The sequence below is a fragment of the Oryctolagus cuniculus genome, chromosome 2 (genome assembly GCF_051225735.1).
Source record: "Oryctolagus cuniculus isolate XC-2025 breed Fujian yellow rabbit chromosome 2, ASM5122573v1, whole genome shotgun sequence".
Lineage (NCBI taxonomy): Eukaryota > Metazoa > Chordata > Mammalia > Lagomorpha > Leporidae > Oryctolagus > Oryctolagus cuniculus.
In genome coordinates, this window is record NC_142868.1 from 1,237,534 (window position 1) to 1,262,091 (window position 24,558).

A 24,558-nucleotide genomic window follows, 5' to 3' on the forward strand; every position below is an offset into this window, starting at 1 on the left:
GGATGGAACCCTGAATTCACCCACTCCCCATCAAATACGCGAGGTGTTTGACTCTGGGTCTGAAAGAGCAACCGGCATCCTTGGAGCCACACCCAGAGCCCGTTCGCCTCCAGCAGTCCCCAGTCTCCTTATTCCACAAACACAGCAAGGCCACACGTGCCTCAGGGCCTTTGCACAGGAGGCTCCCTGCACCCCAGGCACAACTGGCTTGTCCCCTTGCATGAGAGAAACTTGTGGGCAAGGCGATGAAGTGGTCCTCCGATGTGTGTTTATAAAATGCACTCTTCACAGTGACACAGAGAGAGACAGGGGAGACAACGCACAACGAGCAAATCACACGGCTCAAATCTGCTGGCAACGCCAGCACAGTGCACAGATGCACACCACAAGATCTACACCGCTTCCCTCTCGGCTCCACCTACGAGTCAGCTCCTGCTTGTGTTTATAATCTACCTGTAACTTTCCTAACTTTTGTTTCCCGTTTCCTTTCAACTCAGCCCCGCTCACCCCTCCCACCCACTCTGGCCTTCTGCCCCTCCCTCTGCAAAGCCTTGTCCCAGGTGCAGGTCTCAGTCACAGACCGTCCAGCAGGCCCAACTCCCGTCAGCTCCCGATGCAGGCCAAGGCTCCGGGGTGAGGAGCGGAAACCCTAAATGAGACTGAGCACGCTCACCTGGGAGGGCCACAAGGTCGCAGTTACCCAGTGACCCCTCTCTTGAAACGGGAACAAGAGTAGGTTTGGGAGGTGGGAGACTGTTTTTGGCCCATTTCCTGTCTGCTTTCTGGAAGCTAAGGATCATGGGGACAGGGAAGCCCACCAGGCAGCTCCAGCTCCTCCCCATGGTGGGGTGTGCCTCCCAGGCCTTGGGACCTCCCTTTCCACTTCTCAGAAGCATCCCCAGACCCAGCCCAGCCTCTCCAGGGCCACCAGCTGCCCCTGCTGAGCCCAGGTACTGCAGATGGCATCCCGTCGAGGGAGAGGGGAGTCACAGACACATTGCGACCTCTTACGAGGGCTCCCCGTGTGGGGCTGAGGCCCGCTGTGACTGGTGGGAGCTCAGGGTGGGAGCCCACGGCTCCCTTCCCCTTGGAGGAGGGTGGGCAGGGCAGGGATGGCGCGCAGCGAGACCTCGCCGTGGCCCTGACCGCTACTTGCGGACAGGGCACCATCTGGGCTGGCAGTCAGGCCAGCTCATCTAGGGCAGTGGATGACGCCTCCAGGGAGTGAAACCTTCTTCTGAGGGAGGCTGTGCCAAACCCGCCCGGGGACAGCTCAGAGTCGTCCTCTGCTCTGGGGCCACGTAGCAGGACGCCGCCTGTTCAAACCCTCAGCCTGGCCCCCAGGCCGCTCAGCAGTGAGGAAGGCACGTGAAAGGCCTAGGGAAACCCTGCCTGCGACCTGCCCACAACGGTCACCCACGCCACAAGGACCCACGTGTCCCTATGTCCTGGACATGCCGACAAGCAGCTACCACGCATGCGCACTTGAGTGGCGGCGACCCCAAGGACACAGACACTCACAGAGGCAGGACCACCTCCTGGTTAGGACTTGGGAGAGGCCTTATGAGGGGCCAACCCTGAGAAAGCAGAGTCTGCCATCGAAGCCATCCAGCCGATACCCCCGGAAGCTGCCTCCTGCCCAGGGCAGGGCTGGGAGCAGCTAACAGCCCAGACCTCTCCTCTCCCTCTGCATCCAGCAAAGAGCCCCGCCAGGCAGCCCAGGCAGCAGGTGCTGTGTGTGGCACTGACGTGGTAAAGCCCTGAGCAGCCCTGGCTGGAGCTGGCCCAAGCTGGTGACCCTGCCCACCCTGACGGCCCCTCCTTGGCCCCGGTCTGCACGTCGGAGCAGCAAATGCACAGCGCCTTGGTCTCCCTCGCATTTGGGGGAACCGCCAGGCCGTCTACAACCCACCGGCATGGGCACACAGCTCCGACACTTCGGACACTTCCTCTGTTCCCCAGGTTCCAAACGTGCCCTTGACGGACAGGCCTTTCTGTAAACCCCACCCCCACCTCCCCTGAGAAGGGCGCCAGAGGGCATGCAGAGGAAGGAACTGCTGTGACCTTGGTTTCAGTATGTTAAAGACCTTAAGGCCGGAGCTACCCACGTGTGGCCCGTTAGCAAAGAGAGCGCTACGTGCGCGCACGCCCCCCAGCACGCGCACGCCCCCCCAACACACACATACCCTGAGCAGAACAAATTAACAGACCTGGGTAAAAATAACAAACTGCTCTCCAAACACAAAAGGCCCAGGCTGTGTAAAATTGTATTTCCAGCCCCCCAGGACCAGCACTCAGAGGAAGAGACCCCCCCCCCCCAATGCAAGGGCAGGAGCAGGAAGTAAGTCTGTATCAACTGTGCCAATCAGACCCACCCGGAGACCCCTGAGACCCCAGGTGCTGTGTGAGAGACACCTCCAGGCAGGAGTTCCAGGAAATGAATTAACACAAGCCAGAAAATTCAATTTGTCTTGATGAACAGAATCAGCAAAAACACTCCAGTACGGAATTTCCACGTCTAAGCATGCAGAGCAGGACGCAATCAAGGCCTCACCTGCTCACCACCCACGCTGACCCGGCCCCTCCAGCCAGCGCGCACGGCTGGCCAACGGGGGACGTCAGTGTCCAGGAGCAAGCGGAGCGTCTTCCTCTCTGGATGCGAATCAGCCAGCGACATTATTTTAACGTTAAATGTTAAACAGAACCTTTAAATGCCCCTAAATAAAATGTCCACAGCCAAGGGAAACAAGTGATAGAAACAGGAAGACGTGCTCACCCTGCTAAACATCTTGAAATAAAAGTTGTAGGATAAATCCGAACCCAACAGGAATATCTTCTACAGTCAGGCCATGCCACGATTTTCTCAAGAATAAATTCTCAGCACCGCATGTTTTCGCTGCTACAAGACAGAAATAGGGGCTGGCATCGTGGCGTGTCGGGTAAAGCTGCCCCGTGATGCCAGCACCCCACGTGGGTGCCAGTTCATGTCCCGGCTGCTCCACTTCCAACGCAGCTCCCTGCTGATGGTCTGGGAAAAGCGGCAGAAGATGGCCCAAGTGCTTGGGCCGGGGTGGATGCCGTAGGCCCGGAGCAGGGGGCGAGGGACGGCCATCCTGCTGAGGAGCCTGTGAAGTCGTTTTCCAAATCCCAGCGCTGGGCAGAGCCTGGGGAGCCTGTGTGTGTGGTCTGCGGCCGGTACGGAGAGTATATCTGTGATGAGACGGACGAAGACGTGTGCAGCTTGGAGTGTAAAGCCAAGCACCTGCTACACGTGAGGGACAAGGGAGGGACCCCCGCGCCCAGCAGTACCCGGGAGGCCGACCCCGAGGCCGACCCCACGCCGCCCGCCCCTTACGTCTACAAAGAGCACCCGTTTATCCTGAGCCTGCACGAGGACCAGGTGGAGCACCTGAGACTGCAGCTGGGGATCTCCGTTGAAGGGCAGGGAGTCCCCAGGCCCATCATCGACTTTGAGCACTGTGGGTTCCCCGAGGCCCTGAATCACAACTTGAAGACGGCGGGCTATGAAGTGCCGACCCCCGTCCAGATGCAGATGCTGCCCGTGGGCCTGCTGGGCAGAGACATCCTGGCCAGCGCAGACACCGGCTCGGGGAAAACCGCTGCTTTTCTGCTCCCCGTGATCGTCCGAGCTTTGTGTGAAAGCAGCTGTCCCTCTGCGCTCATTCTCACGCCCACGAGAGAGCTGTCCGTCCAGATAGAGAGACAAGCGAAAGAACTGATGCGTGGGCTGCCCTGCATGAGGACCGTGCTGCTTGTGGGGGGCCTCCCCATGCCCCCGCAGCTGTACCGTTTGCGCCAGCGTGTTAAGTCCAGCTCTCTGCTATGGCCCGGGAAGGCAGTAGAGGATGGCCCAAGTGCTTGGGTCCTACACCCGCATGGGAGACCAGGAGGAAGCACCCGGCTCCTGGCTTCAGATCTGCACAGCGTCGGCCGTTGGGGAGTGAACCAACGGAAGGAAGACCGACCTCTCTCTGCCTTTCTTCTCTCTGAGTAACTCTGACTCAAATAAATTAATAAAATCTTTAAAAAACAAAAAAGCCCCACGAGGAGAGCCAACCCCAGTGCTCTGCTGGGGCCATCTAGGGTGAACCAGCTGATGGACGATCTCTCTCTGACTCTCTCTCTCATTCTGTAAGTCTGACCTTCAAATAAATAAAGACAAAAGCCACAAAGAAAGCGTTTTGCTTAGGAGATTAGACAACTACTGAATAATCAATCCTCAAGGAGGGCAGAGGAAAGATGCGCTAACAAAGCAGTTTGAAGATCAAAACTGCACAACAGTCGACCGATTCGCTGCTCACCGAGCCAAACACCTGGCCCGTGATCACCGAGCCAAACACCTGGCCCGTGACGGGGCCGCAGGTGTGGCATGTCAGTGCGGGTCTCCGGACACGGGCACAGCTGCAGGACCGGAACTGAGCTCCGGCCCCTGCCCAAGCCGCGCCTGGGGGAGCTCTGAGGGGCTGGCCAGGCCGGGGCAGAATTCAGCGTGCACAGCACCACCAGCCTGGACAGGCCTGGCCGCACAGCAGCCCTGGAGGGGGCAGCCCCCAGCCCTGCTCAGAGCGCTGCTCATCAGAGGTGGCCTCCAACAAAGCCTTCGACCCAGATGAGCCCAAAGCTCAGGAAGGAAACAAATGGCCAAGGTCAGTGCTGGATGCCACAGAGCCAGAAGGCGGCTCAAACGTGAGAAGCAGAGGGGATGGGGTGCCCGGGACTGGATCCCTCTCTCACTCTCGCTTCCCTAATATGACGTAAATCCCCAAGCCTGGGCACCACACTGGGGCACGGCATCACGCTCTTGGCCGGCTCAAGCAGGAGAAGACAGCAAGAGCGGCAGGTGGCAGGACAGGCAGCGTGGCCAGAGCAGCAGGGACAGCTCCCCCTGCCCCTGGGCAGCCTGGAGATGGAAGGGAGCCCGAGGCACGTGAGGAATCCAGATTCCCGCCCGGCTCCCTCCTCGCAGCAGCTGTCCCAGGACGCAAGCCATGCTCCTAACAGGGCCCCCCGACAGACCACCCCACGCGCTCCTAACAGGGCCCCCCGACAGACCACCCCACGCGCTCCTAACAGGGCCCCCGGACAGACCACCCCACGCGCTCCTAACAGGGCCCCCCGACAGACCACCCCACGCGCTCCTAACAGGGCCCCCGGACAGACCACCCCACGCGCTCCTAACAGGGCCCCCGGACAGACCACCCCACGCGCTCCTAACAGGGCCCCCCGACAGACCACCCCACGCGCTCCTAACAGGGCCCCCGGACAGACCACCCCACGCGCTCCTAACAGGGCCCCCCGACAGACCACCCCACGCGCTCCTAACAGGGCCCCCGGACAGACCACCCCACGCGCTCCTAACAGGGCCCCCGGACAGACCACCCCACGCGCTCCTAACAGGGCCCCCCGACAGACCACCCCACGCGCTCCTAACAGGGCCCCCCGACAGACCACCCCACGCGCTCCTAACAGGGCCCCCCGACAGACCACCCCACGCGCTCCTAACAGGGCCCCCCGACAGACCACCCCACGCGCTCCTAACAGGGCCCCCGGACAGACCACCCCACGCGCTCCTAACAGGGCCCCCCGACAGACCACCCCACGCGCTCCTAACAGGGCCCCCGGACAGACCACCCCACGCGCTCCTAACAGGGCCCCCCGACAGACCACCCCACGCGCTCCTAACAGGGCCCCCCGACAGACCACCCCACGCGCTCCTAACAGGGCCCCCCGACAGACCACCCCACGCGCTCCTAACAGGGCCCCCCGACAGACCACCCCACGCGCTCCTAACAGGGCCCCCCGACAGACCACCCCACGCGCTCCTAACAGGGCCCCCGGACAGACCACCCCACGCGCTCCTAACAGGGCCCCCGGACAGACCACCCCACGCGCTCCTAACAGGGCCCCCGGACAGACCACCCCACGCGCTCCTAACAGGGCCCCCCGACAGACCACCCCACACGGCACCAGCCATGGAGATGCTGGCGCGCTTGCCTTCTGGATGTGGGAGACGCCTGGGATGGAGGCCACACGTGGGCTTCAGGGGACAGAGGGAGGAGAGCAGGCGCCCACCGTGCCCAGCTGGGCCCTGAGCTCCACTGAAGCCCTGGACTCCACCCCAGCACTGGACTCAGAGAGGCACCCAAGGCAGGGAAGCTTCCAGCCACACTGATCAGGAGACCTGGCGGAAGCCTGGAGGCTGGGGCGGTCCCTCCCCTGCCCCTTCCTGAGTGGCATCAGAGAGGGCTTTGTCCCCGCCCACTCCCGCTCTCTCTGCCCTCTCTGTAGCCTCCAGCCCGGGCTGGTCATCGTCCCCACCCCCCAAATTCCCTCCACCCTCTCCGCACAATGTCCCTCAGGGAGCCACCGCAGGAGGTCCTAGGAGCTGGTGGGCGGGACCAGGCACAGCGGAATCCCCAGGTCACTACGGACAGGTCCCCGTCATCTAACTGGTCAGCACTGCAGGACCGTTCTCTCGGGGCCCGGGACCCAGCCTCGCCTGTTTCTCGCCCGCAGATCTCAAGGACAACTGTAGGATGTGCGGGAGTGTGGCGTCCTGAGAACTGTCCGGATCAGCCCAGGCCCGTCTCTGAGGGCCTCCTGGGGAAGGTGACCTCTGGGGCTAGGCACAGCACAGCCAAGACAGCCGGGGCTCTGCTCCCCTCTTCCCTGGGAGCACACAGTCCTCCAGTGTCACACAGCCCCCAAGTACACAACCCGCGAAGGCTGCCTTTTGGGGTTCCCCGGCTGGGGTACAAAGTGGGGCACACAGACACGGCTCCACCTGCCCCAGGCAGCTTCCCAGTCTCGGAGGACGGGCTTGCCACGGACCTGCGTGGACCTCTGCCCCTCGCTGCCCATCTCTAAGTAACACAACTGCTTCAGGCACCTCGTGTGAGTGTGTCTGTCTCACCAGACTCCAAGACATACCCTGGCCATGGCGGGCCTCGCCCAGCTGGAGCACAGAGGGCAGGGGTTGCGGGTGGTTGGCGTGGCCAGATCCTTGCTACCTCCCACACCGCCGCAGTCCTCTTTTGGGCACCTAGCAGAGGGGAAAGGGACCCCTTCTCAATCCACAGAGGAGAGAACCGAGGCTTAGAGAGGGTCACAAACTCCCCCAACATCCCACAGCTGACAAGCGGTGGGGACGACTGTCCCAAGGCTCGACCCACTCTGTCGCCTGGGGGTAGTACAGGAAAAGCAGCATGGAGCCACCCAGGCTGGCGCCACGGCCCTGTGAGGCGGAACGGTCCCACCGCCGGCTCTGCAGCTCAGCCTGATGGGAAGCGGGGGTGGCTGACAGCAGATGGGAAGGTGATGTCCGAAGCGTGTGCCGACAGCCAGCCAGTTCACAGACACCACAAGCCAACTGCCCAAGGAGTGTCCATCAGCCCTGACCCAGGTCTGCAGACCAGGGCATCGGTGCTGAATTCCTGGCCTCACTCACACATTCAGTTACCTGTGGACCATCAGCCGGTGCCATGTGGGCTTCCAGTCCACAGGACCCCAGGTGGTCGGTCATGGACTGACTGACTCCTGCTGGCTGGCACAGCCAGCCTGGCCAACAGCCCCAGGCGGGGACAGGCACAGCCACCGGGCCAGGCCAGTCACAAGTGGGTGAGGGTGGGGCAGGCGTCCAGGTGAGTCCATAAGGGCAGCTTTGGGACGTAGCCTGGGCCTGCCTGGCCATGCACGGGCTGCGAGCAGCTTGAGGGGGAGGGGCTGGTGCAAGGGGCGGGGGGAGAGGGTCAGATCGGGTCCAGGGGCTCCCGACATCCCCCACCCAACACAAGCAGGGCCACACAGGGGGAGGGGACTGCTGGGGGGACACAGTGAAGGAGGCAGCTACCTGTCAGGACGGGGAGATCAATGGCGCCCCCAGTGCAGCAACATGGATGTGGAGAGGCCAGAGGCCAGGACAGAGCCTGCAGGGCTACCCAAGAGACACCGGGAAGAGCTGCAGGGACAGGATGCTGGGGGCCATCAACCACTGCCTCGAGGTGCCTGTGTGTGCACGCACAGCGCCGGTGAGTGTGCCTGCACGGCTGGCGGCTCCCGGCTGGGCCTCTGCGCGCCCTCGTCGGCCTCATTCGTGGGTCTCAGCAGGTCACGCCAGCGATCACCCACTTTGCGGTGCCTCCCCGCCAGCCCAGGCCCACAGATCCTCTCGCTGGCCTGGCCCTTCAGCCTTCAGGCCGGCTCTGAATCTCTGCCCCATCAGAGTCCTGAACCCTGGGCCTCACCTGCGGCAGGTGAAAAGCCCAAACTCTGTCTGAGGTCAAGAAATGCTTCCCCACTTGGATTCAAAGATGGTCACTGCCGGCCAGCGGGGACTTGGTTCCAGGGCGCCGAGCTGGCCACAGCAGGAGGACTCTCCCCAGGCCCCTGCTGGGGTCCTCAGCTGAACTCTGAGTTAGGAGCTCCCAGAGGCTCTGCTGCCACCACAAGACCCCAGGTGTACTAGCGGTAGAAAGAATCCCAAAGGGAAATGGGGTACACGTGTTTGTGTCCCGGCCTCTGGGGTCCAGACTGGGAGTGAGGGCTGCTCCCCACTCGGCACACCGCGAGGCAGGGCAGAGATGCAGCCTGGGTCCGCTCCCAGGAAACCAAGGGGAGGACAGGAAATCCAACCTCGAGAGATGGCCCAGGACGGCTCCTCCCCAACACAGCCGCCCGCCCGCCCCAACGCTGCAGGTGGACACCCACAGAGGCAGCACCCCGGGGCCAGCACTGGCTGTATCCCAAATGGGAGTCCCAGCTCCAGCACCCGCTAAAGCACATCCTGGGGCTCAAGTGGTTGGATCCCTGCCGCCCACGTGGGAGACCTGGACTGGGCCCAGCCCCAGCACTGTAGCCAGCAGATAGGCGGTCGCTCTATCTTTCTGCCTTTCAAATTAAGAAGGGGAGAGGGCCACACTACTTAGAGATTTTAGGGGGGCAGTGAAATGCGTAATTAGAGCAATCAGTTACTCTAGCCAAAAATAGTTATGAAATCTCGCCCACACCCAGGAGAATGTGCACATCAATTCTGAGACAGAGACTTGAACGTCACTAAGTCTTTGTTTAAAATGCTTACACGGGGGCCTGGCGTCGTGGCACAGTGGGCTAAGCTCCCACCTACAAGGCCCACCTGCCATACTGGAGTGCCGGTTCAGGACCTGGCTGCTCTGTTCCCAATCCAGCTTCCCGCCAATGTGCCTGGGAAGGCAGTGAAGGGTGGCCCACATGCCTGGGCACCTGACTTCATGTAGGAGATCTGGATGGAGTTCCTGGCTTTTGGCTCCAGCCTGGCCCAGCACTGGCTGTTGCAGCCATTTGGGAAGTAAATCAGCACACGGAAGATTCTCTCTCTCTCTCTCTCGATCTCTCTCTTCCCCACCCTCCCCCCTTTAAATAAATAAACATTTTTTATTTTTTATTTTTTTTAGAGTTTTTTAGAGTTAGACAGTGAGAGAGAGAGACAGAGAAAGGTCTTCCTTCCATTGGTTCACCCCCTAATGGCTGCTACGGCTGGTGCTGTGCCGATCCGAAGCCAAGAGCCGGGTACTTCCTCCTTGTCTCCCATGCGGGTGCAGGGCCCAAGCACTTGGGCCATCCTCCGCTGCCCTCCCAGGCCACAGCAGAGAACTAGACTGGAAGAGGAGCAACTGGGACTAGAACCTGGTGCCCCAATTGGGACTAGAACCCGGGGTGCCGCTGAGGGGCGAGGGGCTGGGGCTGAAAGTGGGGACTTGCAGGGCATACCCCAAGTGCCAGGCCCTCCTGGAGCCAGACAGGGCGAACGGCCCAAGGTCAGACCTCAGTCCACATCTGCAAAGAAGTCCACCGAGGGCTCTGGCAGCAGAGTCCAGTGCCGGAGGGGAAGTCCAGGGAGCAGCTCACAGCACAATGGCCGACAGAGGAGGAGCGTTTTCTCCTTCTAGCGCTGGGATACTCTCCAGCCGAGGGCAGACCTCGTGTCTTCAGACCATGCTTCTGCTGGGTAAGTGCAACCTTCTACAATCTAAGAGCACAAATGCTGCACGCGGGGCTTCAGGCTTTTAAACTAACCCAGAGCCAGCACCCACCCAGGTGGGCATCTGGATGTACCTATGGATGGTTCTGGTTGCCACGACGCCTGGGGAATGCCACATGCAGGACCCAGAAATACCCCACCCCCAACACACAGTCAATTGATTTCCGACAAAGGTGCCAAAGAAATCTGATGGGAAAGAAGACTCTTTTCAACAAACAGTGCTGGGTCCACTGGATGGCCACGCACAGAAACTCCTCAAACGTCAGGACAGAAAAACCTTGGGCTTGGCAAAGATTTCTTAAACAGTTCACAAAAAAGCACAAACTATAAGAGGAAAAAAATCAATAAACTGGACTTCATCAACATTAAAATTTGCTCTTCACAAATCTTGCTAAGGAAATGAAAACCGAGTCCCAGGCGAAGCGTTAGCCAGACGCGACTATTCCAGAGGGCTCGGACTCAAAAACCACCACGAAGTCTGACAGCTCAGAAAGAGGGCAGCTGACTTCCAACACAGAATAAATACCTCAAAGGCCCCTAAGAAACCTCCAGGAAGAACAAGCAGATGCAAATAGCACTGACATCTTAGGGAAACGCAAATCATTCGAACCACAAGGAGATGCCACTTCACGCTCACAAGAACGCTAGCGTTTTGAGAAGCGGCTACCCCGAGCGTCGGCAGGGCTCACGGGGCCAGAGCCCTCACGTCCTCCTGGTGGAGACGCGACGACCAGCCTTTGGAAAACAGGCTGGCAGCTTCTTGCAAAGTGAGGCATTTGCCCACCACACCACGCAGCCACTCCACCCCGGTCCTCCCGAGGGCTGAGGGCACACACGCACTCTTGGAGCTCTGCACACGTTTCAGAGGAGCTTCCTTGCTAACAGCCAAAACCTGGAAACAGCCCGAGGTTGCACATGAGACCAGAGACACACATGGCGGCGAGTCCACCCACAGAAGACACTTGGCAACAGAAAAAGGAACCAATGACTGACACCTGTCACGACGCGGATGCGTCTCAGAACGCTCGGGCCGAGCTGAAGCAGCCAGACCACAAAGGGGCGTGTGCTGTACTGGCACTGGATTCCACCGACACACTTCTGGAAAATGCAAGCCACACCACCACAACCGGCCCAGCACCACCCTCAGTGTCTCACGTCAACGCAGGGAGCCACAAGGACCAGACCACAGCTCAGGGACATCCAGGGTGAGGGGCTGAGGGCATGGTTCTGCCTGGAGGCATTCCCAGGGGGTCAGGGCCGGAGTCCTCCTCACAGATGCTTCCAGGGGTGGGGAGAAGGCCCAAGTCAGCTCTAACCACCTGCCTTCCTGGACCGCCCCTGGGATGCAGCAGCCCCTGCCCAAAGCCTGGGCTACCCGTGGGCACAGGGGTCACTCCCACAGCCAAGAGGGCAGGACCGAATGGGGAGGCAGGCACAGCCGACACCAGTGTCTTTCAGGGCCAAAGCCAAACTGGAAAAGGTGTGCTCCAGTTACCAAGGCTCACTGGGTGGGTGGGGGTGGGGGGCAAGCCTCAACCCAGCAGAGGGGGAGCCATGAGCGCAGTGGGCCCAGACGACCACGACCCTTGGGTCAGCTCAGCAGAGGCAGGAGGGGGTGGTTCTTGCTTTGGCCGGTCGTCTGTGTGGTCACTGCAGCTCACAGACATCCCTTGGCACTGGAGGGTGAACATTCCACTTGCCGACCAGGTATTCGTGAGACCAAGAGGAGCCAGAGATTCCGCACAGAGGCCAGTGGTGGCGGTGAGCCTGGTCCCAAGACGGCTGAGAGATGATGGCTATCGCCAGCTGAGGGGGCCAGCCAGAGCCCCCAAGTGCGCTGCCCCACCCGCCCCGCCCCTGCCCCGTGTCAGCACTCAGCCCAGACACCAGCAGCCACGCCTCGTCCCAGGGGCCTGTCACGGCTTGTCCCGGGGATCAGGCTCCGCCTTCCTGCTCCTTAAGCACGTCTGGCGAACGCCAGACCCCAGGCCCTAGCCCTTGAACTTCCCCTCACCCTCCCAGGGTCTCTGCACAGCACGGCGCCCCAGCCTCACACAGGTGGAAAGGAGAGGTGCGGGGCCAGCCAGGGGTGCCGACCACGGACTGCACACAAGAGGATGGCCCTGCACAGGACAGGATGGGATGAGCCCTGGCTGCCTCAGTCCCCACAGATACAGGGAGCACGCTGATCTGGCAAGTCAAAACCACAGGTGGCCACCAAAATGCCTAGGATGTGGACCAGCAGAACAGACTTCCCACCTGGACCAAGGATCTGCACACCCCAAAAACCCTACCCTCACCAAGGCAAGCCTACCAGCAGCCTGCACCCAGCATGCATGCCACGTCCATGGGCTGCAGGCCTCTGTTCTACCCCGAGCAGCCCAGGCCCCGCAGACCCGCAGGCAGCCGCAGCGCACAGGAAGCACGCCCCACGGAAGGCCCCCACGTCTCTGGGCTATCCCTTGGGGCTCCTCCCACGCCCAGGCCAGCAACCGCCCCACAGCTGCCCTGGGCTGACAAGCAGCATTCTGCCGTCACCTCAACAACTCAGCCACGCGCCAGCTTCCTGAACGATCGATCGATCGGCCGTGCCCTGACAGAGCACATTAAACACCGGGATAAAAGGATCCATTTCATTTTGAGAGAGATCCTCGTCTACTGGTTCACTCCACAAATGCTTGCAACAGCAGGGCTGGGCCAAACCAAAGCCAGGAGCCCAGAACCTCATCATCTCAGTCTCCTACGCGGGTGGCAGGACCCAAGTCCTTGAGCCATCGCCAGGGTACACATCAGCAGGAAGCTGCGGCAGCAGCAACTGGAGATCAGAGACAGGCACGCAGTGTGGGATGCGCCGTCCCGGCAGCTGACCAATGGCTGCAACAAACGCCCACCCCTCAAGTGCCTTTTTTTTATTTTATTTTATTTATTTATTTATTTTTTTTTGACAGGCAGAGTGGACAGTGAGAGAGACAGAGAGAAAGGTCTTCCTTTGCCGTTGGTTCACCCTCCAATGGCCGCCGTGGCCGGCGCGCTGCGGCCGGCGCACCGCACTGATCCAGTGGCAGGAGCCAGGTACTTATCCTGGTCTCCCATGGGGTGCAGGGCCCAAGCACTTGGGCCATCCTCCACTGCACTCCCGGGCCACAGCAGAGAGCTGGCCTGGAAGAGGGGCAACCGGGACAGAATCCGGCGCCCCGACTGGAACTAGATTAGCCTAGTGAGCCACGGCGCCTGCCTCAAGTGCCTTTTAAACACAAATTTTGACTGTAAAACTATGTAAATTCTAAAAAAAAAAAAAAAAAAAGGCAGAGAAGGGCGCGTTCCCCAGAGCTGAAATGCTGTACCATCCTGGGCTTCTGAAAGCCCCCAAGGAGGACGCCTGGAACCCACAGCAGTGAGCACACACGCTGAAGTCTGGGCAGAAACGCGTTCCTCGGAGTCACAAAGGCACTGAAGCGTTCAGCTCACCCAAGCAGCTGGACGACACAAACGGCACAGGACACGGCACCGAGAACAGCCGGAGAGCGCGGACCACGTCCCTGCACCGTCAGAAACCACGGGCGACAGGCACGCAGACGCTCCCGCCCGGGGCCCCGCGAGCTTGCCTCCCCGCTCGCTCGCTTGAGCTCTCTCGCTCGCTCTCTCTCCCCCTCTCTCTATCTCTCTCTCCCCAGCCCTGGAGCTGCTCTTCCCCCAGCCCTGGCTCTGCATTCCCTGCCCCACCCTGGCCAGTCTTGACCCTGAAGCTGGACGTCCCCAGGCCACGGAGATGGGTCTCATCCTGCACGCAGGCCCTAAGGAGCTCCTGTGATCAACAAATGGTCACTTCCGACTCAAGCCACGAGGCTCGCACGGTCACTCCAAGCCCCTCCCCTGCAAAAAGCCACAGGGGCTGCTGGAGCAGGATCACACAGGGAGGAGCGATGCACGAGGTCTCTCAGGAAGAAGTAACACGGCTTCCAGCACACGCTTCACAAGCTGAGAGCTGTCGAGGCCCAGACAGAAGTTGGTATTTTTCAGTAAGTCTGTGTGCGCAAATGGAAAGACACCCAAAGTCATTATCAAACCAATCTAAGAGTTAAAAATCTAAATCTAAGATTTATGAAACCAATCTAAGAGTTAAAAATCTAGCCACACCAAACCTGACATCAGACTCCACGGCTGCTGCCCGGCTGCACCGACCTCCGGGCAAGTCCCCAGCCCAGTGAACCACACCCAGCTCGGCCTTGGTGGGCTCTGAGGTACAAGTGGGCACAGGAGCCCCGCCCCACAGAAGGGTCTGCGCTGCCGGAGCGGAATTCTTCTCCCAATTCCCTCTCGGCCGCGTACAGAAACGCCACACCAAACGGCTGAGAACCGGCGCAGCCACTGCCCCGCACAGGCGGCCCCGGCCCGAGGCCCCTCCCTGCCGCCACTGCAGCTCCCTTCTCCTATCGCCACCATTTTACACAAAAGCGTCACAGGTAAGTCGTTCCGCCCGTCAAGCCACTCCCTGTGGGAAGGGGGGTAGCTCCAGCAAGGCCCTCAGGGCCAGGGTCAGTCGCCCGGCGGCCTTGAGGCTGTGCCTGGAGCCACCTCCCACGGAGTACGCCGTCCCGGCCAGGCTCTCCTTCTTCCAGTGGACCCCAGATGCCGCCATGACTCCCCCGCCAGAAGAGACAAATCCACTCCCTGGGGTAGGCTGGCACCCCACCACAGCCCCTCCCGGCTCGCGCTCGCAGGAAGGTGAGCTCCAACGAGGAACTGTCCAAGGAGGCAAACACCACGAACACTGTGCCTCAAATCTTCCAGGGAACAAGGTGAGGCAGAAGGCCTGCACCGGGTCACCACCATCTTCCACCGCAGGCTGAGACTGAACCTCCACGGGCACCAGGCCATCCCGCACTCACCCTTCTGACCCTAGGGTCCACAGTGACAGCCAGCACCACCAGGGCCACAGAGCCCCGAGATGGGCCCTCTGCATGAGCTGGGCTTCAACGCACACCCCGGCTGCGTTTCCCAGATGTCACAGACCGAAGAACACGGTTTCTTCTTTTCATATAGTGATCATGTTGAAAGAACATTCCAGGTCTAGTTGGTTAAACATCAGCTTCACTTTCTTTAATGTAGCTACTAGAAAACCTGAAGTTACATATGTGGCTTGCACCGATGCTTGTGTCCTACTGCTACTGGGCAGCACTGCTCTGGAGTTCCTGGCTCCTAGTTTAGGACTAGACTGGCCTGGCCCGGCCCAGCCCAGCCCAGCCCGGCCCAGCCCAGCTCAGCCACTGCGGCCATGTGGCGCAGTGAGTCAGCAGATGGAAAATCAATCTGTCACTCATTCAAATAAATAAGTCTTCAAAAAAAATAAATAAAAGGAACCCTACTTCATCTTGTTATTTACCAGGTTTCTATACCACACACTATGGCTGCACCTTTCACCACACGGCAATATTGTAATTCTTATTTATTTTATTTGAGAGACAGAGAACAAGCTCCCATTTGCTGGTTCATTCCTCAAATGCCCACAATGGCCAGGCCTGAGCCAGGCTGAAGCTGGGAGCCAACAGCTCAGTACAGGCCTCCCTCCACAGGTGCAGGAGCCCAACTCTTGAACCATCAGCTGCTGCCTCCAAGGACTGCATCAGTGGGAGCTGGGATTGGAACCCAGGCCCTGTGACGTGAAACGTGGGATCCCCGTCAGCACCCTCACCGCTGCGCCGGACGCCTGCCCTGACTGATTTCATAGCCACACCACTAACGCACCTTTCAGAGGTGAGGTTTCCTGGCTTCACTGCTATGAACTTCAGGTATGTCCTACCAACACGTGTAAGTTACTTCCTTAGAACACATTCTGGGGCCAGCGTTGTGGTGGCCCCCACTGTCACCCACATGGGCATCAATTTGTGCCCTGGCTGCTCCACTTCTGATCCAGCTCCCTACTAATGGCCTGAGAAAAGCAGCAGAGGATGGCCCAAGTGTTTGGGCCCCTGCCACCCATGTGGGAGACCCTGATGAAGCTCCTGGCTCCTGGCTTTGGCCTGGCTCAATCCTGGCTATTGTGGTCATCTGGAAAGTGAACCAAGAGTTAGAAAATCTCTCTCAATCAATCTCTCTCTCTCTCTCTAGCTCTCACTTTCTAAATAAATAAATAAATCTTTTTATAAAGGAGGGGGCCATGGCGGCAGGTTAGGCCACTGCCTGCAGTGCTGGCATCCCATATGGGCACTGGTTGGAGTCCTGGCTGCTCCACTTCTGATCCAGCTCTCTGCTATGGCCTGGAAAAGCAGTGGAGGATGGCCCACATCCTTGGGCCCCTGCACCCACAGTGACCCAGAGGAAGCTCCTGGTTCCTGTTTTAGACCAGCCCAGCCCTGGTCATTGCGGCCATTTGGGGAATGAACCAGCAGATTTCTCTCTCTTCCTCTCTCTGTGACTCTGACTTTCAAATAAATAAATCAATCTTAAAAAAAAAATCCTAGTAGAATTATAATTAGATGCATATTTTTGCTTTTCCTTACATGCTGCCAACACCTTGGTTCCCAAAGATTCTTTTTTGTTTGTTTTTATTTGACAGGTAGAGTTGCAGACAGTGAGAGAGACAAAGAGAAAGGTCTTCCTTCCGTTGCTTCACCCCTCAACTGGCCGCTACGGCCAGCGTGCTGCACCGATCTGAAGCCAGGAGCCAGGTGCTTCCTCCTGGTCTCCCATCCGGGTGCAGGGCTCAAGCACTTGGGCCATCCTCCACTGCCTTCCTGGGCCACAGCAGAGAGCTGGACTGGAAGAGGAGCAACCGGGACTAGAACCCGGTGCCCATATGGGATGCCAGCACTGCAGGCAGAGGATTAACCAAGTGAGCCACGGCGCCTGCCCCGTTCCCAAAGATTCTATGGTGGAACTGCAAAGCAGGACCCAGCTCATGTCCCCCAGACAGCCCCCCCAAGCTAAACCCTGCATCAGAGCAGGATCCCATCTGGAAAACAAGAATCATGCTGGGGACCTAAAGCAAAGGAGGTGTGATGCAGGGAACTGCTGACCCGGATGACGGAAGGGCAGAACTCAAGACACGGGCAGAATCCACGCAGCTGCTGCTGGAGGCAAAGCCCAGGCAGAACGGGAGAGCGCTGGCTTCTCCCTTCCCACTACCCCCACTCTCCACCAGAGCTTCCTGTTAGCCAAACCCGGCCAGAAGCCAGGAAACGCAGAAGTTTGAGAAAATGTAAGGTTTCGCGCCCCATCCCAGGTGCAGAGCAGAGACAAGCCCAGGATTCACACGGTCACCAACAGGTGGAAAACGGTGTCTTGCTTTGATAGCCACCTGACTGCAGGTGAGGCCACACATGTTCATCCATTTATTAATCTCTTTCTTTTACTGTCTGTGCCTATGGTAGATTATGCCTGATCCCATAACCACTCTCCATTCTTCTCACTGCAGCAAAATCCCTCAGTTTCCAGCGGCTTACACGGCTCCCTGGATAAAACTGCAGCTCCTTGCCTCCCTTGCAGCTACAGTTTTGGCTCTGGCCAATGGGATGCAAGAAAGAAGCTGCATTACCGTTGGCTGGAATGCAGGTGTGATGGCTGGCTCCCAGGGGCTACCTGGGTTCAGGAAATGTAAGCCACAGGCTGAGGATGCTAAGGCACCACGGACACACCTGCTCCCCAGGCTATAGTTCCACCATCCACCACATGCGCTACACCTAACCCTGCTGGAGCCTGTGCCCTTGTCCACGCTTCCCTGCAACACTTACCTTTTTCTGACTTATATATGTAAGTAAACCAGAGGTTTGCCCGCTATAGCATCACCAGTGCTGTCTCCTGTCTTGTATTTTATCTCTCTGGTAGTCTCCTGTCACTGGGGAAAACTTCTAGTTCTTACGCTGCTAAATCACTTCTGTTGCTGTTTCTGCCCCCCCCACCCCCCCACCCAAGTCTTCCCTACTCCGGAATGAAGACACGCTTGTCCGCATCTCTCCCTACCTTTGGTTTTAGCACAGTAACGAGTTAACCGTCTAGACTCCCCTTTCCTTGCCGTTAACCGTCTAGACTCCCCTTTCCTTGCCGTTAACCGTCTAGACTCCCCTTTCCTTACAGTTAACCGTCTAGACTCCCCTTTCCTTACAGTTAACCGTCTAGACTCCCCTTTCCTTACAGTTAACCGTCTAGACTCCCCTTTCCTTGCAGTTAACCGTCTAGACTCCCCTTTCCCTACAGAGGACGGCAGTGACCGGATTCCGCTTCTCTGCAAACAGCTCAGTACTCGTGACAGCACTGCCCCGGCAAAGCGGGAATCTGGGGCCAGAGCAGCAGACCACCCGGCCTGGGGCTGCCAGAGCCCGCCTGGGACCTCACCTGGGTGCCACGGCCTGCCTGGAGTCCCCCGCGGGGCAGATCCCGGCCACAGGGCCAGGCCAAACAGGCCGCAGGCTCCCCTCGTTTCTGGGACAATGTGGGGCCCAGCAGTGCCAAGACTGCCCACATGGCCCTCGGGAGGCCTCTAGCTCTCCAGAGCCGGCCTGGTAAGGACCTGGCCGCCTGTTAAGGGGAACAGAAGCGGGGCACCCACCACCTGGAGCTGAGCCTCTGCAGCTTCCCCTTATCCCCACAACATGAAAACAGGCTGTTAAAGGGGGGCCCTGACACCCCCGCACCACCTCAGCCTCCTACTGCCCCCTTGCCCAACAGCCACACAGAGGCGTGCCCCACACTCCCCAACAGTCGGTCCTGTGGGAAGAAGTCACCGTCCGGGCTCGTCAGCAGGTCTGCAGCCCCCTAAGGAGCAGCTTCTGAGCCCCCTCAAAACTGCGGGCGCATCCTCACCCAGCCAAGCGGGAGGGTCACCTCCGCACCCACGAGCTGATCCCAGATGCGTCTTCTCTCCCCCAAAGGCCCCGTTTCCTTCCTTCCCTTCTCCCAGCCCTGCTACCGCCGGCTTCTCTCACAGGTGCTGCACACCGCCGCTGCCCGGACCCCTGGGCTGCCCGCGGACGCCTGAACGCCCCTCCAGGGCCCAGTGTGAAGCGAAAGCGGGCGTCTCTCTGGCGAGCTCAGGCACTGCGGAGCGGACAGCCAGCCGAGGGCCAGCGGACAGCCAGTGGACGAGAGGGACGCGCAAGCCCGGCAGGAAGTGCTGGTGGGAAGGAGCTGGCCTCGCCCGCCGGGAGACGCCCTGGCCCTGGCCGCGGCCTCCCCAGGCCCTGTCCCTGGCCCCTGGGCCTGCCCGTGGGTCGGCCCCAGGCTCACGGGCAGCCTCTGAGAACCCGGGGGCACAGGTCAAGCTTGGGGAACAAGCCTTGGTTTCCAAGCCCGCACACCAGGGCGCTGGGACCCTGGGGGTCCACTCCGTGGGGCGGCCCCCCGAGAGCCTAGGTCCTGCAGAGCCTCCACGCAGTCACCAGCTGGGCGGCGGCCGGAAGCCACGCTGCCCCGCTCACCACTCAGTGGCGAAACGCGGTCACGTGGTCCTCCTTGCTCCGCGGCGGGAAACCGAGGCTGAGGCACGCCGTGATGGGCGCCGGCCCTGAGGGGCTCCAGGACCGCGGGATGGGCCTGGGCAGCGCGACCCTCCCAGGCCTTGACCAGAGGAGCCTCGGGCACAGAGACAAAGCCGCTGCAGACCGACACCCTAGGCCCGAGGGGCACATGAGTGAGGAGGTTCCGGAAAGTTCTGGAACGCTGAGGTCAGCCGTGAAAAACGCCTCCCGGGCCTCTGCCCAGAGCACGTCTTAGAGAAAGGAAATCATTGGTCAGGGGAAAAACACCAAAATCGTCTACGCAGGTCCAGTCCGATGGGTATGAAGGGTCCAGGACTGCCCACAGAGAAACCGGGGCCAGGAATTCCCTGCGTGGGACGCCCTGAGGGCCCACAGGAGGGAGAATCCACGGCCGCTCCCGTGTCGGGCTGCTGCACAAAGGCGGAGGAGGGCTCTGCGCCCGCATTTCCTCCCCGCACTCGCCCGCCAGCGCCAGCGCCAGCTCCCTGGCTGCGGGAGAGGCGCGTGGCCACGCACCGCCGGTCGCCCTCCGAGCGAGCCTTGACTTATCCCTCAGGGCCGCTCCTCGTAAATTCTCTTCAAGGCCGGGCATAAATGTAGGACTTGGAGGCACATAAAAACTGGTTATGACCCTATTAAGTGTGTATCTGTCAGGAGAGGCCAATTAAAAGCCTTCCTGATGTTAATTTCCCAGTTAGTTCCTCAAGGTCACTCCTAGTCATGGTGATCCCAAGTGCCATTACCTCATGGAGAGAACTCCTGGAGCCCAGAGGCACGGTCGGAGGCACAGTGAGGCGGCGAAGGCTCCCACTGCAGCATTACTGTGCGCCCTCCCGTGAGCGCCTGTGAGCGTGGGAGTCCCGGAGCCCTAAGAGCCACCTGGCTGCCGCCCCGCTCCGGGGATTTCACCTAGAGAAGGGCTCCTGCGAGCCATGCGCTGACGGCGGCAGCTGCTGACTACACGTGGGCGAAGGGCTGGGAGCTACGCGTCCCAGGGGTCAGAGGAGCCTCAGCCACCCAACAGAAGGGCAGTAAGGGGGGCGGGGCGGGCACCAAACTACCCAGCCCCCCACCCAGGTGGAAAGCAGAGAGCAGAGACTGTAAGTTTCAACTGAAAATGTGGGAACATGACTTGTCCTTTGAAGGTATGCACGAGGGCAGGGGAAGAGTCCTGTCCATGGAGGAGGGCGGTGGGCTGGGGCACAGCGAAAGGCCCACTTCCAGTGGCCGTCCTGGTCCCCACTTCTACCGTCCTTCCTACTGGAGGTAAAGAATCCGGGGTGCCCAGGAGGACCCCAGTCCCTTCCCCCCACCAGCACTGTCCTGACTGCCCAGAACAGGGTCCCTGTCTCCTGGATCCGCCCCGTCTCCCATCGTCCCAGTGGCCAGAACCTGTCCTCATTCACACCCTCAGCCAGTCAGCCTCTCCGGCCAGGGAGGGTTCGGACCTCTGTGGGTAAGGAGCACCCACGGCCCTCCTGGGTCTCACCAGCTTGGCTTGGCCATGGGGCCAGCACCTGTGCAGCAAGAGGCCAGCCAGCCTGAGGTTCCCTCTCTGACCCCGTACGCCCACAAACACTCTGCCCTGGTCTTCTCCTGGGCTTTGGTACCCACAATGTAGGGAGACCCCAGAATCAGGGTGACAGAGCAGAGGCCCCTAAGGGGAGGTGGCATGGCAGAGGTTCTGGGCACCAAGTTGAGCCCTGAGTTGCCTGCCGGTAACTCCCAACTCATGGACGGCAAGAAAACACACTGTGGTGCTCCCCCTGCCCACTGGGAACACGCCAGTCTCAGCCCCTCCAGCCCTGCATCTGCACCCTGCCTTGCTCCGCAGACCACCCCCACCACCACCACAGTTGCCGCGGTAGTGGGTTAAACGGTGCTCCCGAAAGAGAAAGTCCGTCTGGAACCTGGCATCGTGACTTGTTTGGCAAAGGTGTGATTAAGTCAAGGATCTCACGTAAGATCCTGGATTATGTGGATGGGCACTGGCAAGGCCAAATCCGGAGAGCAGGGGACCAGGTTTAGGCAGAGACTGGAGAGACGGCACAGGACAGGGAATGCCAAGGAGCGCCGGCAGCCTGGCGAGACCGGGAGAGGCGTGGCCCGTTATAGGAGGGACCCGCCCTGCTCCACGGGGCTTCGCATTTCTGTCCTGCAGGCTGTGACAGAATGCATTTGCTTTACGTCCCCAGATGTCGTCTGTTAACAGCAGCTAGAGAAACCGAGGCAGGCATACACAGCGCAGGGAGCGCCCTGCTCCCAGTCTTGTTGAGGAGGCACCCCCCTCCCCCACCCCGCAGGAGATGGAGGAGGGGCCGCACTGTGCTGAACGGGGTCTGAAGCTGACGGAACTGGAGGTGCCAGGAGCAGGGCAGCGGCCGAGCCAGCTTTGTGTTCCAGGAATATTCCCTGCACGCGGTACTTTTACAAACGCCACATGACCCTGGGCGTGTAAAGCGAAAAATCGGGCAAGGCACTCCTAAATGCCAGCGCGGGTTCTGGGGGACGGGTTCCTTTTTGCCTACTTACCCACCTGAAGCTTGTGCTTACTCTACAGGAAGTGCCTACTGCTGCTTCAGATGCTACAGCAGAGGACAACTGAGTTGCTTTTCTTTCACAGGAAAGCAAGGCCCCTGCTGCCGGCAGGGCTCCCCCCGAGCCTGGGACAGCCAGTCGCGGAACCACGTCCAGATGGGGTCCTCCTGTTGGACTCTCTCTGCTACCGGAAAACACGTCCTTAGGCAGTGATGCTTCAGCTGAAGCCACTGCCTGAGAGGCTGACCCCGCCCGGCGGCGTGAAGCCGGCACCAGAACTCCCACCACGCCCTGCGACGCTCCAACCCTGCCCTGGGTCCTCCTAGATGACCAAGCAGCGGCTGTCCTCACCCTGCAGCCCGCTCTGTCACATTGTCCCGAGACTGCCCCTTCCTGCAACTCTAAGATAGCCAATCAAAAGATGTGCAGCTGCACACGGATTAGGAAGGTCACGGATTAGGAAGGTCACGGTCGCTGGCGCCGGGTTCCCGAGACAACACCCTGCTTTGTTCGGGGCCGAGTCCAGAGCCAGCACTCCCCTCCGGGCCAGCGCAGAACACTCCTGTGAAGAGCCTTGGCGCGTCCTGCCTCTGTCCGGGTTTCCCGCTACACCGTCTCTTCCATGTCCTGGTGGCGGCTCTTGCAGCCATGTTCAAGCGTCACGTGACCCCTGCACACGTGCTATGACACAGACATCCTCCCCTCCTTCCTGTCTTTGGGCCAGGGTCACACATTCGTCTTATAAAGCCCCAGGCCAATGATCTTTTTTCTTTATCTTTCATTGTAGTAAATACATGTAACAGGATTTACCGCTTTAGCCTTTCCTTCCTCCCTAGAGGCAGAGAGAGAGCAAGAGAGCCCCGGATGCCTGCGATGTCCGGGGCTGGGCCAGGGCCAACACCAGGAGGTGGGAACTCAATCCAGGGCTCCACGGGGCGGCAGGAGCCAACCACTGAGCCCTCACTGCCGTCTCTCAGAATCTGCGTCAGCAGGGAGCTGGCGTGCAGAGCCAGCGCTGGGATCACAGCCAGGTGCAGTGTGGGACACCAGGGTCTCAACTGGGCGAAGTACCTGCCCCCGCTATACCCACTTTCAAAGGCACAACCCAGTGACGCCCAGGACAGTCACCCCGTTGTGCAGCCATAGCATGCTGCCTCTCCGGAACCTTCTCAGCCTCCCGGCCCCCAGCGACCCAGTCCACCGTCCCTGGACTTGGACCATACCTACCTCAGATGTCCGTTTGCTTTTAAAGCAGGTTGAGGGCAGAACAAGTATCTCCTGTGTTCATGCCGGCGCGTCTGGGAGCATCAGCTCCTAGGAAAGGCCTGACCTTCCATCCGGAGCTCCCAGCACTGCGCTGTCACACAGCCAAGACGGGGCCCCTGAGACCAGGACGGACTGCTGTCCACTTCAGCGGGGCCACTCCTTGCCCAGATTCTGCCAAAGGTGAGCTTGTGGGGAGCAACTGGGAGCAACTCGGACTAGACTGTTACTGGAATTAAGACTTATTCTATGCATCTGCTCTCCCACAATATGGCGCTGAGAAGGGAGTAACAACTTCTACGCAGCTGCCTCTCGCCAGCTTGAGTGATGACCTCCAGGAGCTGATCCTGCTCCTGATTGGAGGAGAGCAGCGTGCTCGGCGTGTGGGTAGCAGAGTTGGGATTGGTGGAAGAGAACTATAAAGGAGGAGAGAGACAACATGCACCAGGAACATCTAAGGGGAACACCTGTGCAGCCCCCGAGAGAGCCGGCCGGCGGTGTGCCGCTCCCCCGCGGAAGTGGGGAAAGTGGCAGGGGGAACCGCCCTTCCACGGAGGTGGAAGGGTCGGTAGCCAACCCGGGAAGAACCAGCAGCAAACCCGGGGAGGGCCGAGCAGACGAAAGAACAGCGCAGGGTCCTGTGTCGTTCCTCCACGAAGAGGGGGAGCGACAGAGCTGGTGCTGAGTCCCCCCCTCCCTGGAGGGGCTTGTCCCACAGGGAATCCGGTTCACCTGCCACCTGCGCTGAGTAACATACCACACACTTAGTGGCTTAAAGGGACACCACCAGTTTAACTCAGTGCCGCACAGCTGGTTCCTGCCCAGTCTGGGAGGCTGGAACCAAGGTGTCGGCTTCGCTCCGCCCAGGCCCAAGAGTCTGTGGAGGAATCCCCTCCGGCTCATTCAGGTACGGGCTCGTTCCCTGTGGCTCCGTATCCCCTCCAGCTCATTCAGTATGGAAGCGTTCCTTGTGGCTCCTGTCTGGGGTCCCTCCCCCCTGCAGGCTGTCTCTGCTCAAGGCTACCCGCATCCCTTGGCATGTGGGGACCACTCAGTCATCGAAGCGACAGTGCACCAAGTCCCCTTGCTGCTGCCAGCAGCCGTAGGGAGCTCCTGCCACCACGGACTTCCAGGACCAGACCAGGCTGGCCTGGGGAGGCTCCACCTCGTCGTGTGTGATGCCACAGGAGGTGACAGCCGTGGGAGTGAAACCCATCACACCAGCAGGTTCCAGGGACGAGGACGTGC

The 24,558-nt window shown here is 60.1% G+C and overlaps 1 protein-coding gene and 1 pseudogene across 7 annotated transcripts in view; one reads left to right on the forward strand and one right to left on the reverse strand.

Annotated features, from left to right (window-relative positions):
- Positions 1 to 24,558, reverse strand: part of ZFYVE28 (zinc finger FYVE-type containing 28) — a 107,804-nt gene that overhangs the window by 57,414 nt on the left and 25,832 nt on the right. The window contains exon 1 of one of the 7 annotated variants that reach the window (XM_089324915.1): positions 23,275 to 24,543. The exons of 3 other annotated variants lie outside the window; for them this stretch is intronic. The gene's annotated coding sequence lies outside the window, so the exon portion shown is untranslated. Of the gene's footprint in view, positions 1 to 22,041; positions 22,227 to 22,398; positions 22,734 to 23,274; positions 24,544 to 24,558 lie in introns of those variants that run through there. 3 more of the 7 variants (XM_089324892.1, XM_089324911.1, XM_089324917.1) reach the window with 3 other exon arrangements.
- On the forward strand, positions 2,957 to 5,016 carry LOC149127662 (putative ATP-dependent RNA helicase DDX59 pseudogene; annotated as a pseudogene).